Consider the following 13164-nt stretch of genomic DNA (forward strand, 5'->3'; position numbering starts at 1 on the left):
CAGCAAAAGTGATAATAATTCACTTGATACACTCGAATCTAAACGTGCTACAATCCATTACGAAAGAACATTGGAAATTACGCATAACTTGATGTCATTATGCAAAATAGAGTTTAGACAATCGAGTTTTTCTCCTGTTATACTGGGAACGAACAGATTACATACATGTTGTTCCCGTCTGTACCAGGATTTTACAATGCATTGGGATTTACTGTTAATAGTAATATGAGACCAATGTTAACTGAGATTCTTCACAGAAGCGATTCAGAGTGCCCTGCTCCCAGTAGACACACCGTGCAGGTTAAACCGGAGATTCTGATTGGACGGAGGAGGGCACAATACGACAACACAATCCTCGGCTCCGCCCATTACTCGTTCGGCACTTCTACAGCACTATGAAATGCTATTAAAGGCGTGCTTGTAATGCCCTAACTAGACACAAACACCGAAATGCAACTAAGATCAACAGAGAAGTGAATCACAGTGTCCTTAGATTTTTACCCGGCACGAAATAGTAAAGGTTTTAAACTACAGACATTATTCTGTCGTTCTTATAGTTTCCGTACCTGTACTATTTGCTATTTGGACATTTGGTGTAACCCACTCCGACACATTCGGAAGCCAACAATTGTTAGGTTTAGGCGAGGAGAGGAAATTTTTTAGCGTGGACTACTAAATACACAGAGGTAGCGTACCCAGTCTTCACCTGGATCGAGGGCGCAAGGACAACTCGTCTGAATAGGGTAAGTGTTTTAAAAAGGCAAGTGTGACATTAACTTTTTACATGAATTATATCAGCGGAGCCTCTCAAATGTGTATGTAACATTGCTTTGTAGATTTAGCATCGGTTCATTTGTTTAAGAAAGGTGTTAAAGTGCAAGTGCAATAAACAAAAAGGGTGAGTCCTATCTCGTAACATACCTTTCAGATACCTTATATTCTTTAGGTGCCTGTTTTTTCTTACACAACAGCATCAAGAAACTACGTTGTTACAGGATGTTGTGGGACATATTTGCTCAGCTGTTAATAATTTAGCGGTGCTAACAGAACAGTCAAATAGTTGTATCACTCCAGTTTACTGGGATTCACTCTGTAGACTATGGTGTCAGTGAACTGTTGTAGCTATTCGGCAATGAGAATACAGTGCTTTCAAGTCGCGTGCTGCCTCTATATACGAAGCACCACATCACCGGATACGCCCGCGATGTTTGCTGATGGTTGTGATAGTAAAATATGATTTTCTCTCATTACTCAAACCAGATTAATTTGGGGGCATTTTAGAGAAATAATTATATCATGGAAAGATATCATGCATTTTTATTAAGTATATCTTGCCATATAAACGCGAAATACAATGATAAAATGCTAGTCCTACATCTTTCGACTTTTTATGAGGAAACATGTTAAGTTTTGGAAAAAATATAAGGTTATACAAGCATTTTATCTTCTGTAATGCTGTGACACAAGTGCAAAGTGGTAGAAATAGGCCTGTCTATACTGATCTAAAGCAACCACAGTGGCTACGAATGCATACGATGTCTCTTGGAGCTTGTCTGCCGACCCACAGAACACAGACGATTTCATGCGTATCCATCTACCAACTGCTAGGAATTACATTTTGTCACGTTTCAGAGAACCTATAACCTGTGTGTAAGACAACGGGAAATTCCTTTAGGAGGTCACAATCTGATTTTGCCGGGTTCTGTTACACTGTCTATTCAAGTCTGTCACACAACATACATTGGTTTCAAGAGACTGTCAAAATGTTTAAAGCTCAAACTATCAAAATGTTCAGTCAGTAACTGTTGCATCCATCTGGATCCCGTCTATGGACATGTTATGTTTATTTGTAGTTCTTTTGGCTAAACTCGAACCAACACACTACTTTTTTGTTGTGGTGAGATAAAACAGTCATATAAGTTTACCTGTCAGTAGATTTATCTCAAAAATCAAAAGGTTCGTCAGTTTTCCCACTTCAAAACTTCTGTTGTTTCAAAGTTAAGGGCCCGAATCATCATGAATTCCCTGCCTATTAAACTGATCTAATCAGTTGTGTTGCATTAGTGATATATTACATAAACCAAATGAAGCTGGCGAGTTTAAATTATCGGTTTGACTTGGTGCTGAAAACATTCTTATCTCTTTCTGTCATTTTTTTCTTAAAGAATGACAGGAGCTAAAGATCTGAGGCTCCATGTGTCTATAATAAGATCCATCACTACAGCAACCAGGAACCTCTGTTAACCCAGCAGAAATGGCATTGCATGGTATTATCTTTATTAGCATGGGTGATAGGATTTTAAACTGAAAAGGCCTGTCAGTCTCCATGGGAGCTTAGCCTGGTGTTGACTTTGATTAGGGAAGCCCCCCCCCCCACACACCTATACCCCCACTCCTGCCCCCCTCTATGCGGAAACAAGTTCAGATTTTAATGCTCCAAACAGTATCAAAACTCTACTCTTTTATGTGTAGAAGACTTAAACTTAACAGTGGGCGTGTTCCACTCATGGCGACAAACATTGTGTTGCGTCGGAGAATGTTATGGACCTGATGGAAATAATTATGATCTGATTATCTTGTTGATACAGAGGGTCTAAGGTTCAAAGACAAAGGAATGTCTGGCTTACATGGTTAGATCACTGCGCATTTACTCTGCTAATTTGTGGCAATTAAAACAATTGTGATCTCCTTTGGCACTGACATGTTAGATGTGGTTCTCTCAGCGCTGGTAAGGTTGGAGTAAAGATGGGTATGAAGTAATGAGTGAGAGCATGTAAAGATTATGCAAACCTAAGGTCAGAATTTAACCCCAAATACACCATACAGGTTTATTTTTAGCAGGGTAATTATAATAAGTAGATTTTATTGTCCCCAGCTCATTTTTCTGAAGAGCAGGTCAGGATTACACTCTCACCAGGAATTAATATGGATGTTTGGAAAAAGCTTGTGTGGAATGTTTTTTGGAGAAAGGATGAGCTGAATTACTTTGTCTCACGGCTTTACCCCTCTGCTTTTGTCAGGCTGTCATCAGACAGATTGATTGATTGGAGTAATTTGATCTAAGGTGGACAAAAACCTGAGTGTATGCTTTTGACACTTTTTTTTTTGACACCGCCCAAATCGCTGAGTAGATGCCACTTGGTGTAGAACATTCTTGTACAGGGCAGAAATTCCTGTGTGGCTTCGGCACATGCAAATGGCTTTGCTATCCCTCATTGTTCTTTCTGAACACATGGTGCCTGCATGTGAGAAGTTTGGAAACGCTGAGAGAGTTAAGGCTTTTGGTGGCCTTCTTTATCAACCTAACAATGTTTCCCCAATGTCTGCATGCCGTGCATGCCTCTGTCAGCCGTTTGCTTTCCAGACAACCCTATCAGTGCCTACTGTACGATTAAGGGCTGAGCCAGAATTACTTTCTGTTAGGCAGCCAGTCAGCCAGAGGGTTCCTTTCATCCATTGTTCTAATACCTTTTTTTTTTGGCAAGAGGACACCATTGGTACAGTGGGGTTCAGCGGAGCATGTCAGGATCTTTATATGAAAGAGAGAAGGAAAAGCCTCAACAACACCACATAAAGCTGTGCTCTCTAAATGAGGGGTTTTTTTGGCTGTGGATCTGCTTTTCCAGTTGTAGGAATGCTTTTTCAAAAAGATCCATGAAAATACATTGAGCAAGTCATTGGTCATACAGGTCAAGTCAACACGTATTTTTAAACCATCAGATATGAATAGTAGAGATGCGTGGCTCAGGGTTTTTTAATACCTGCACCCACCTGGCCCGTTATGAGAGCCAATCTGCACCGCCCAACCCACAAAAATGAGCGTTAATCAATAGGGATGGGGACTTCAAGCAAAACTATTCGATATTCACTGGGAACTATTCGACCATTCTCCACAGTGTAACATTTGCGTTTATTCTTTTGAAGGAGTTCCATGCAGCTTTTTGACAGCTGTAGTAGTCTTTAGCTCTGTATGTTTCTCCTGTTTGTACAGTAGCATCGAGTCTCACTGCGCCACACACGTTTTACTGGTACCTGGTAGTAATGGGCTCTTTTTCTTTTGTTGTTTAATGGCAGTTGGCAAACAGCTTCTCGGTGCTTTAGCCAGAAGTAATGTGTTACTTACTACCATTTTTTTTTTTAAGATAAGACGATAGTCGCATAAACTATTTTTTTTTTTTTTTATAATTTAACGACTGTTCCATCCCTATTACACCCGAACCTGACCCGCAAACCACCAACTTTAGCCTGTATAGCGATGGCATCCACATTATAGAGTAAGAGAGAACATTTTCTTATGCAGCGCACGTTTCAAAAAGGACAGACACTCGTGTAGACAACGTTTTGCACGAGCCACCGTAGGCTACAGCAAAGTGAGCAGTGTTACACTACTACGTTTTAGGGCTGTTTACCCAAACGTTAGCATAATACATTGATTTCAAAGCATAGCCTGTTATATCTTAGCCTAATACCGTCTGGGTCTAGGCTACTAAATAAACACATGAATTGTTCCAAATGGTGTTCTTTGTTGTTGAATAGCAGCAAAACAAGTAACTCTTCATTAAAGACATGAACTCTCTCTCTCTCTCTCTCTCTCTCACTCTGCCCAACCCGTGGGTTCACTTATGGGTTGACCCGCACATCACTAATGAATAGTATTTGGCCTGTTGGAGTCAGATTAAAAATGGATCTTTCTGTTTGGAAGGAATCCCCCATTTGCCTTAAACAATGAAAGCTTTTAAAGGAAAGTATGAGAGACCCCAAACTTAGAGCTTGGTACCAACATTACATAAGACCTGCTGGTCTTTGAGAGCTGAATTTAAAGGTCACTTAGGTATGCGTGACTGAGCAGATAAATTCCATTAATATGGCCTGCCAAGAAATTGAGCTATAACGTGGGTAATGATATTTCACAAACCGTTAGATGTATTCTGTATATCTAATAATATTTTGTAAGATGCAGCCTAAAATAGCTTTTTAACAATCATTTGGTGAAAGCTTCTCAGCTTTGTAGTGATGAATTTGAAAGCACTAGTTGTAGCGCTGTGTAGGAGTTGAGTTCTCTCCAGTAAATGGCTGGGCATAAAATTAGCCCTGTATTCCTCAAAATCTTGGCCAGTTTGATTTCCCTGTGGAAAGTAAAACAGGACTTTCATGATTATGGCTCATTCTTGGAAGTAAACATAGACAGGTAATATGTAGGCAGGCACACACACATAAACATTTATGTATTTTTGTGTGATTTCTGTATCCTGCTGTATGCAACAGCAAGTAAAGATGATTAGGTACTTTAATTTGTTTTGCTTTGTTCTGTTTTGTTTTGTTTTAGAGATGCTAACCAAATGGGTTTGCATCTGTGGAAAAACAAACAAACAAAACCTCTGACTGTGTGTGAGTATGGCTGGATATGAATGTTTCTAAGTAAACTCACCCACAGACAAAGCACTCACTGAGTTTGACAATACATGATAAGCCCTGGATGCTGTTGCAAACAGAACAACAGCAGGATACAGAAATCACACAACTGTTAAAGAAAGCTCTCTGTCAAACAGACCCCCTGTATTTTTTGTGTCACTGGATGTTGCAGCTGTGTGAAGTGGGTGGTAGACCAATGCCAGCCTACCCACTGACACTCTTTTCGTAGTGATGCTACTCCCTGTTGTTTTTTAATTAGCACCAGACACCCGGCAAACTTTCCACAAAGGTCCCTGGTCCTGCCCTCTGTCCGCCTCTTCTCGCGCTTGTGACAGTTTAAATCATAGCCTGGTCATGATCGGACAAAGACAAGGTGTCTTTAAAAACACTGTTAGGAACAACAAGGGGCCTGTAGCATTGCAGCACCATGTCAGTGATTACTTTTTCTGTGAGACGTCGCTACTCTTGACAGCTCCCGAGGGCCTGTTTAATTAGTGCTACTTTTAATTCGGAGCTAATACAGCTCAGATGATACTATAAGGCAGAAATGTAAAGAAAAAGAAACAAACAAACAAAAAAAAAAAAGCAGAACTTCGCTTGGCCATTATCATTGCTCCCTTTCATTGACCAGTTACCGGTCTTATAAAACATAACGTATTGCCATCTCAGCCATCTTTAGAACCATTTTATCGTTTTTATTCCTACTATGGTTCCTCTCAGCTTAGTTTCATTTGAATTTTTATTTAAATTGCCATTGCTATGTGCCCCCATTCCCGAGTAATTCAGCTGGTTCAGGGCTCATGACTGCAGCAAATGATCCAGCACTAGCTCCAAAGGAAGGGCTATATTTACCTCAATTTACTACACTGCTGGAGCTCAATCAATCAAACCAAGGACTTATTCCAGAAGCCTCTAGAAGTGTCCTCAGGAGGCACTTTGCTGACTCCTCTGGTTTTCTTTTTGTTTGTTTGCTTTTTTCCCTTACTGAAGAAGTCCTCTCCTTGGCTTACAATGGAACGAGTTAACCGTACGTACTACTCATGGGAGCACAGGCCTGGTAGCAGATGAAAAATGAAAGGAAACTCAGTGTCTAACACCTGTCCCAGTTCTGCTCTCACCAGATTCCCAGTATTCCAAGACTTCCCTCGCTATTCTGATGAATGGTCACCGGCAGACGTTCAGCTAAATTTCTCATTTGTGTGCAGTTAGTGACTTGCTTGTGCAGTACTCTGGATTCCAAACGATCAGATGTAAATCGCTGACAGAGAGATTCTGGTTCGGCCTTCATTGAGTTTTCTGAGCTACAAGAAACACAATCAACTGTCAAAGACATTTCCAAGACAAAAATATTGCTCTGCTTTTCACAAAAGAAACAATGTGTTTTGGGAGAGAATCAGTTATCATCCATAATACACCATACAAACAAACACTACTGTCATTTTTTATTCTGCTATAATTCTGTTGGTGTATTACAGAGATGTGCTCTCTTTGCATACTTTATAATAGGGATGAATTCATGTACTAAAATGAAAAACCCTGAAAGCTTTATGTCACTGTGAGGAGTATTACAATGTGAAGCAAAAACTGTTCAGTGAAAATTACAGCAGTGCTGTTTCTCTCAGTATTAATTAACAACAAACGGGTTATTATCTTTGCTGATATGTGACATTTTTACATATACTTTAGAACCTTTTGGGAAGAAAGGATATTTCAAGCTGTTTGTTGTAATGTTCAGCACAATATATACATTATAAACACCTGGACTGGTAAGGACAGGGGCAACTATCAGGCATGATGTATTTCAACAAACAGCTCTTATGTAATCTTTTTACTGTCCTTATAAACAGTTTGGCATTCTCTGTAGACATAGTTCTTCACAGGAGCAAGAGAAGCCCTATTAAAAAGACCTTATGTGTCTCTCCAATGCCACAGCTTACAGAAATCAGCCAGAGCCACATGAGGGCTTTCAAATGAAAACCCTACAGAATCTTTTCCAATTTCAGTTCAAAGTTAATTCTTTATAGAGTTGTCATAGTTGAAGTCATTTTGCATTTCATACACCTCGTCATTACAATATCATATGGTTATAGCTTCATCCAAGTGTTCTTGGAAGAAAAGGTTAAGTCTAATGCGTCCGTCACCCAAATACAGCATTTAAAGCTTTGTTTTATGGCTCTGAGAAAGTCCATGTAATTTTGGTTCTTTCATAAAGCAGCGCTGCTGCTTGTCAAATGTGCGGTAGACATTTCTAACCATATCTGACATGTTCTGGCTCTTGGCCTCCTCTGTGTGCTCTCAGAGGGGTCAGGGGGACATGGAAACGCTGTCAGGAGGACATGGAAACGCTGCTTCCTGTCAGCTGTCAAAGGATGGCACTCAGCTTTTTTTTTTTCTTTCACTGAAAGAATCCTCAACAAATACAGCTTGAAGAGATCAGCAGTCACTCAGACGTATGTGATTTAAGATACATCCCTCGCCATCATGAAAACATGGTCTTTCGTTGTCATCTCCTGACATCCTCATTGGATTAAATAGGGTTTTGCTGTGCGTTTTGTTCACAGATCAGCTGTGGTAGATGGTGACATTTCAGTTAAAACCATGCGCTTTGTCACCACTCTGGGAGGCTTAATGTTAGTATCTGATCCAATGCTCCAAACCTCCTCAGCCTTTGTACTTCAGTATTCCGAGTGAGTCATTCACTAATGACTCAGTTCATGGCTCGTCAAACCTTACGCCCCATAACGAGATGGATCGATGTCTGAAATCGATCATCCTGAGGCGTTGTTTGTTAGTGCAGATGTACAGGGATGCCTGATGACTCATGAACTTCTGTATAATTTCTCATATTTTATTACATATTTTATTCATGATGCAGCATCCTTTGACCTTCTAAATTTCCCAGCGAGGAGATTCTTCGTTTCTTTAGAATATCGTGCTGATAGCTGATTGGCTTTTAGCCAACTTACAGTAATCTTATGGAATTTCTAAATGCCCTCAGGACCACTGGTTATGCCGATATTCCTGGAGGAATGTGCCAAATGTGAAATTTTACCTCCCCCAATGCATACACCCACACACACATTTGTGCTGACGTTTAGAAATGGTGTTTTTTAAAGAGTCACGAGAATGCTTTTCTTTTTATAGTATCTGTATGTGTGTGTGTATAGTTGTATGGGACAGTAAAGTACTGCTCTCTCACTCCTATGCCATTCACACAGACGTAGGCTACGCCCTCTCCCTTAGATCTGACAAATCAATTATTACTTTTGTCCTACAGCCCTCTGGCAGTGTGCTCATTTTCATGTTATCAGCAATGTTGTGTTTTTGTTTTTTTTAAAACACTCCATTCCTGTTTGTCTACGTCATGCATTTTGCATGTTTTGGCTCACATGCTTAGTTTTGTTAGTTGTTTGCAGCACTTTTCAAACTTCTGTTTTACTGTGACTTAATTGTATTCATTGTTTGTTTGCATTGATCCCCCCCCCCCCCCCCCCGATTCACCTAAGGGAGTGTCTCCCAAATTCATACATAGCCATTTGACAAATTGGTCTTTACTTTGCTCAGTGGCATTCGTACAAGCATACTTACTGCTTTAAGGATGAGCTTCAATTTTGCCAGATTGCATTAAGAAGTTGACATTCATTTAGTTTTCGACTAAAAGCTTCCAGTAAGAAGAAAACCGTCTGCCAGGATCCCTCATGTATTGAGTATATATACTTATTTTGAATGAATGCCCATCTCAACGACACAGCTGACTCATGTCAGGCGCTGACTCAGCGTCACACCATAGTGAATATTCATGCGAGCTGCAAGAACGTATAATCACAACAAGGATGATAGGGAGATTTCTTTGTAGATGACAATACACATGTATAAATATGCATCATGGCATGCAGCAAAGCCAGCATCCTTTCTCATTAGCTGTTGTTGCTTTTTGTGCATTTGTGTTGTACCGAACTTACTTTATGTCCAAACAGTAGATTTATTAGGGTTTGGGTCAGTTCCTCCAAAATCTTTCAGTCTGACCTTGAAGGACTGGCTTGAAGTATATTGAACTTCTGTTGGAACACAGACTCTTATTTCCTTTGCTTGGTAGCTGAATTATTATATTTATGAATGGGAAAGTGTTAATTAATTACATGTGAAACTGAAACTGGTTAGAATTTATTCGATGACTCTCTGGAATACACCACTTCTAATTTTATCATCACAATATTCAGTTCAGTTTCACACAGTCTCTAACTCAATGTGTGAAACCTGACTATCCTCCTACATACTTTCTAGACCTGTTAGCATGTAGCTACCCACTCCAGAAGGATGTAGTTAGGTTCAGGCATTGCGCAAGGTAGAGGTTCTGGCAAAGAGTTTGTGCAAACAGACGGTCCCAGGCTTGAATATTCCCTCCTGGTGCCGAAGAAGGAGTGGGAGGGTGGCTGAGTCAGCTAACGAAGAGGTTAGAGAGGAGAGGGAATTGAGCTAAACAACTGTTCATGAAAGCTGTTGAGGATGAGCTAATGCTCCAAGACGAGGTGGACAAGGCAGAGTCTTGAGTCATGCCATTGACTCAGAGGAGGCGGGGATGCTTTGGAAGAGATGATCAGAAAGATCTGAAGCAGTTCCCCAATGTTCTTACAAGGTGGTGTCTGTACAAAATTAATCAGTAAATCAAGCCAAAAGCATCAGCAGAACAGACAGTTTGACCACAAGGAATTTTTGGAAATGAATGAGTTTGCTTCTGGGCTTACAGAAAATCAAGCCTTCTTTTCAGTTATTAAGCTTTGACGTTTTACCATTCAATAGATAGCATCTGTTTTGCATGCAATGGCAGCATTGGGAATCGATTAAACTTACTTTGCTTTGTTTGGAAGTCAACTGACTGACTGAGGACAGTTTCTAGAGTATTTAGGGCATGTTTTATAACTGACCTTGATGTTGTTTTGGTTTATGTAGTTCCAAGGATACCAAAGAAAGCTCTACAGTATCTGTTGTTTCTGCAAATGTTCCTTCTAATGAATAGCGAAATGTGTGCTTCTAACAAGCAACACAAAGCTAGTCTGAATTCTCCCTGACCTTGCTGGACTATAATTGGGCAGGTAAACCCATTGTGCGCTCAGCAGAGGACCTGTTGGAAATTTCTGTCCTTTCTCCTCTTTTTTCCTCTCTCTCTCTCTCTCTCTCTCTCTCTCTCTCTCATTCCCGTTCTGTGCTTGTTGACCCTTACAGTATGGGTCTGTGGTCACAAAGGAGGTGTCTGTGTCTTGGCCTTTCCCTTCATTTGGACTGTAGAACGAGAACCAAAGTGCTGAACCATTTCCCTCACTTGAGACTGTTTTTCTCTGCCTGTTTCAGACCAGAGGAAATGAGGCAGCAGAAAAGAAGATTGCTGCTTTCAGTCTCTTCATCCATGTCTTATCCAACAGACACTGTTCTACGAGGGTCAACAAGCTTGTTTTCCCTTTACCTCTCTCTTTATTGTGTTTGCGTTCTGCAGGCAAAACTCTTGGAACCACAGCCTTAGCACAACAGTATGTTCATTCATTTTGTCTTTGTCTTACGTATTGACCTGTAAATACTTAAACAAGGGGCTGACACCTGTGTTTCACCACCAGATCATATCAGCGGTGGTTAAGCTTAATCGTCATATGAGCCTCGTGCTTATCCAAGTATTACGCAACTGAATAGATAAAGAGGGCGCGTGTCTGGACGTTATTCCACGGCGATACTTCTTGAATTTCACCACATGAAAAGCCGTTTTTTATTGAGCTACTCACTGACCTTCTACTCGTTAGAAGCGAAGTAGCATTTCAGACTAAATGGTCTTGATGTGTCCAGTTGATTCTAGTACGAGAAGTAAACAAGGCAGAAACAAGGCTTAACAGGTAATTTATTCCCATTATAGCGTGTTTACCTTTGAATAATATGATAGTTTTTAGATTTCTGACTTTGAAAGGGACGGGAGGTGCACTATATGCACTATAAACGAACTGACTTTAGCTGACAAACATTCTCTCACATTTTCATAAAATTGTGAGGCAGAAATAAAAGTGACAAACAATAAAAGTAATATCATTAAAAGACATTATATTTGATTAGGGTAGACATATAGACAGAAATAACAGTTGTTAATTGGTGCTTAGCAGTTAGCGTTTATTTATCTTTATCTGTGCCTCCGTCTTTATCACTACACGCCATTTAGAGGGATGAGTTGTTTACGAAACTAACATTTTCCCAGGTAAGAAGGCTGTACCTGAATTGCCTGTCTTTCATGCTTGGCAGTGACACGGGTCCATGACCGTTAATATGAATTTCGCAAGCAAATCAACATCATGAGTCATTTCAGTCGAGTGCTCGTGGCGTCGTATTTAAAATCTATAATGTGTGAAACAGAAAGCACTATTCGTAAGCCAGACTGAACATATGTCTAGGTCATGTTCTGCAGAGGCACCTCGGGTTCATTCACCGTTACGGGGAAAAGCTCTTTAAACGGGGATTGTCTGTCTGACTACCCTACATAATGCTCTTTTGATTTTGATACATTTTGAGACAAATTAGGAAAAAATGTAGGTTAAATACCGAAATCCACCGCACAGTCTAAACACAAACTTTCACAGTATTTCTGCATAATAACTGACTCTTTTGTAGGCTAAACTACAGTTCCCACTATCTGTAATTTGTAGCGTTTGCTAAAAGGTAGGCTGCATTAATTAAAATTCCACTCTTGGTTGTAGTTATACACCAGAGCCAAACCACATTTCACTTCAGTATGCATTTTTAATATTCCCATTTTCTCACGTTAGAGGAGTCTCAGTAGCCTTTTCAAGATTATACTGTTAGATACAAACACGGGTAAAGGATCATGTCAGTTATTCATAATGATATATTATTTAACATAGATTTAGTCCTCAAAGTGGCTCCCTTCTGGATTGTTTTACCTCTAGTTCTAAAACCACATACACACTTGTCATTGATGACAGGTCGCGTTGTTAAACACAATGAGACCAAAAAGTAAAGTCAGACCAGATCTGACAGCGACTCACTCAACTTTATGTAGCCTAACCTGTTTGTTATCCCCATAGACCTCAGAGACTTTTAGACAAGAATTTTCTATTAAATCTAGAATGAAATAATTTCTTAAAATGAAAAACAAGAAAACAAAACAAAACAAACAAACAACAGATTAGATACAGTCTGACCTTTTGTGGTGTTCTTCATAGACAGAACGCTTTCTAAGCAGAGCTTGCATGGCGGGTTTGTGGGGCATTTTGTGCATTGGCAGCCTGTGTGTGTGTGCCTGTGCCTGTGTCTGTGTGTATGTGTGTGTGCATGCATGTGTGTGTCTGTGCCTGTGTGTATGCACTTGTGCATGCATGTGCGTGTGCGTGCACGCGCGCGTGTCTGTGTCTGTGTGTGTATGTGTGTGTGTGTGTGTGTGTGTGTAAGTGTGTGTGGAATAGTAGCGGTGCACCCCATGCTAGGATGTGACTAATGCTAGGCATGCTGAAGCTCTCCAGCTCTCTTAAAAATCTTGCTAATTACAGGTTGTCGCAGGCCTGTAGCACAGTGCTAATGAGTGACTGTCATTGGTTCTCCTATACCTCTCAGACTGGTGGGCAAGAGAAACGTTTGGTTTACCAGAATCTGTATAACCCAGATTCAAGATTCAAGAGTTTTATTGTCATTTGCACAGGAAAACAGGCAGTTTCACAATGAAATGATTACTTTGCTAATTCTCTGTTACCAAAAAAAAAAAAA

Source organism: Chanos chanos, chromosome 6 (genome assembly GCF_902362185.1).
Source record: "Chanos chanos chromosome 6, fChaCha1.1, whole genome shotgun sequence".
NCBI classification, from domain to species: domain Eukaryota; kingdom Metazoa; phylum Chordata; class Actinopteri; order Gonorynchiformes; family Chanidae; genus Chanos; species Chanos chanos.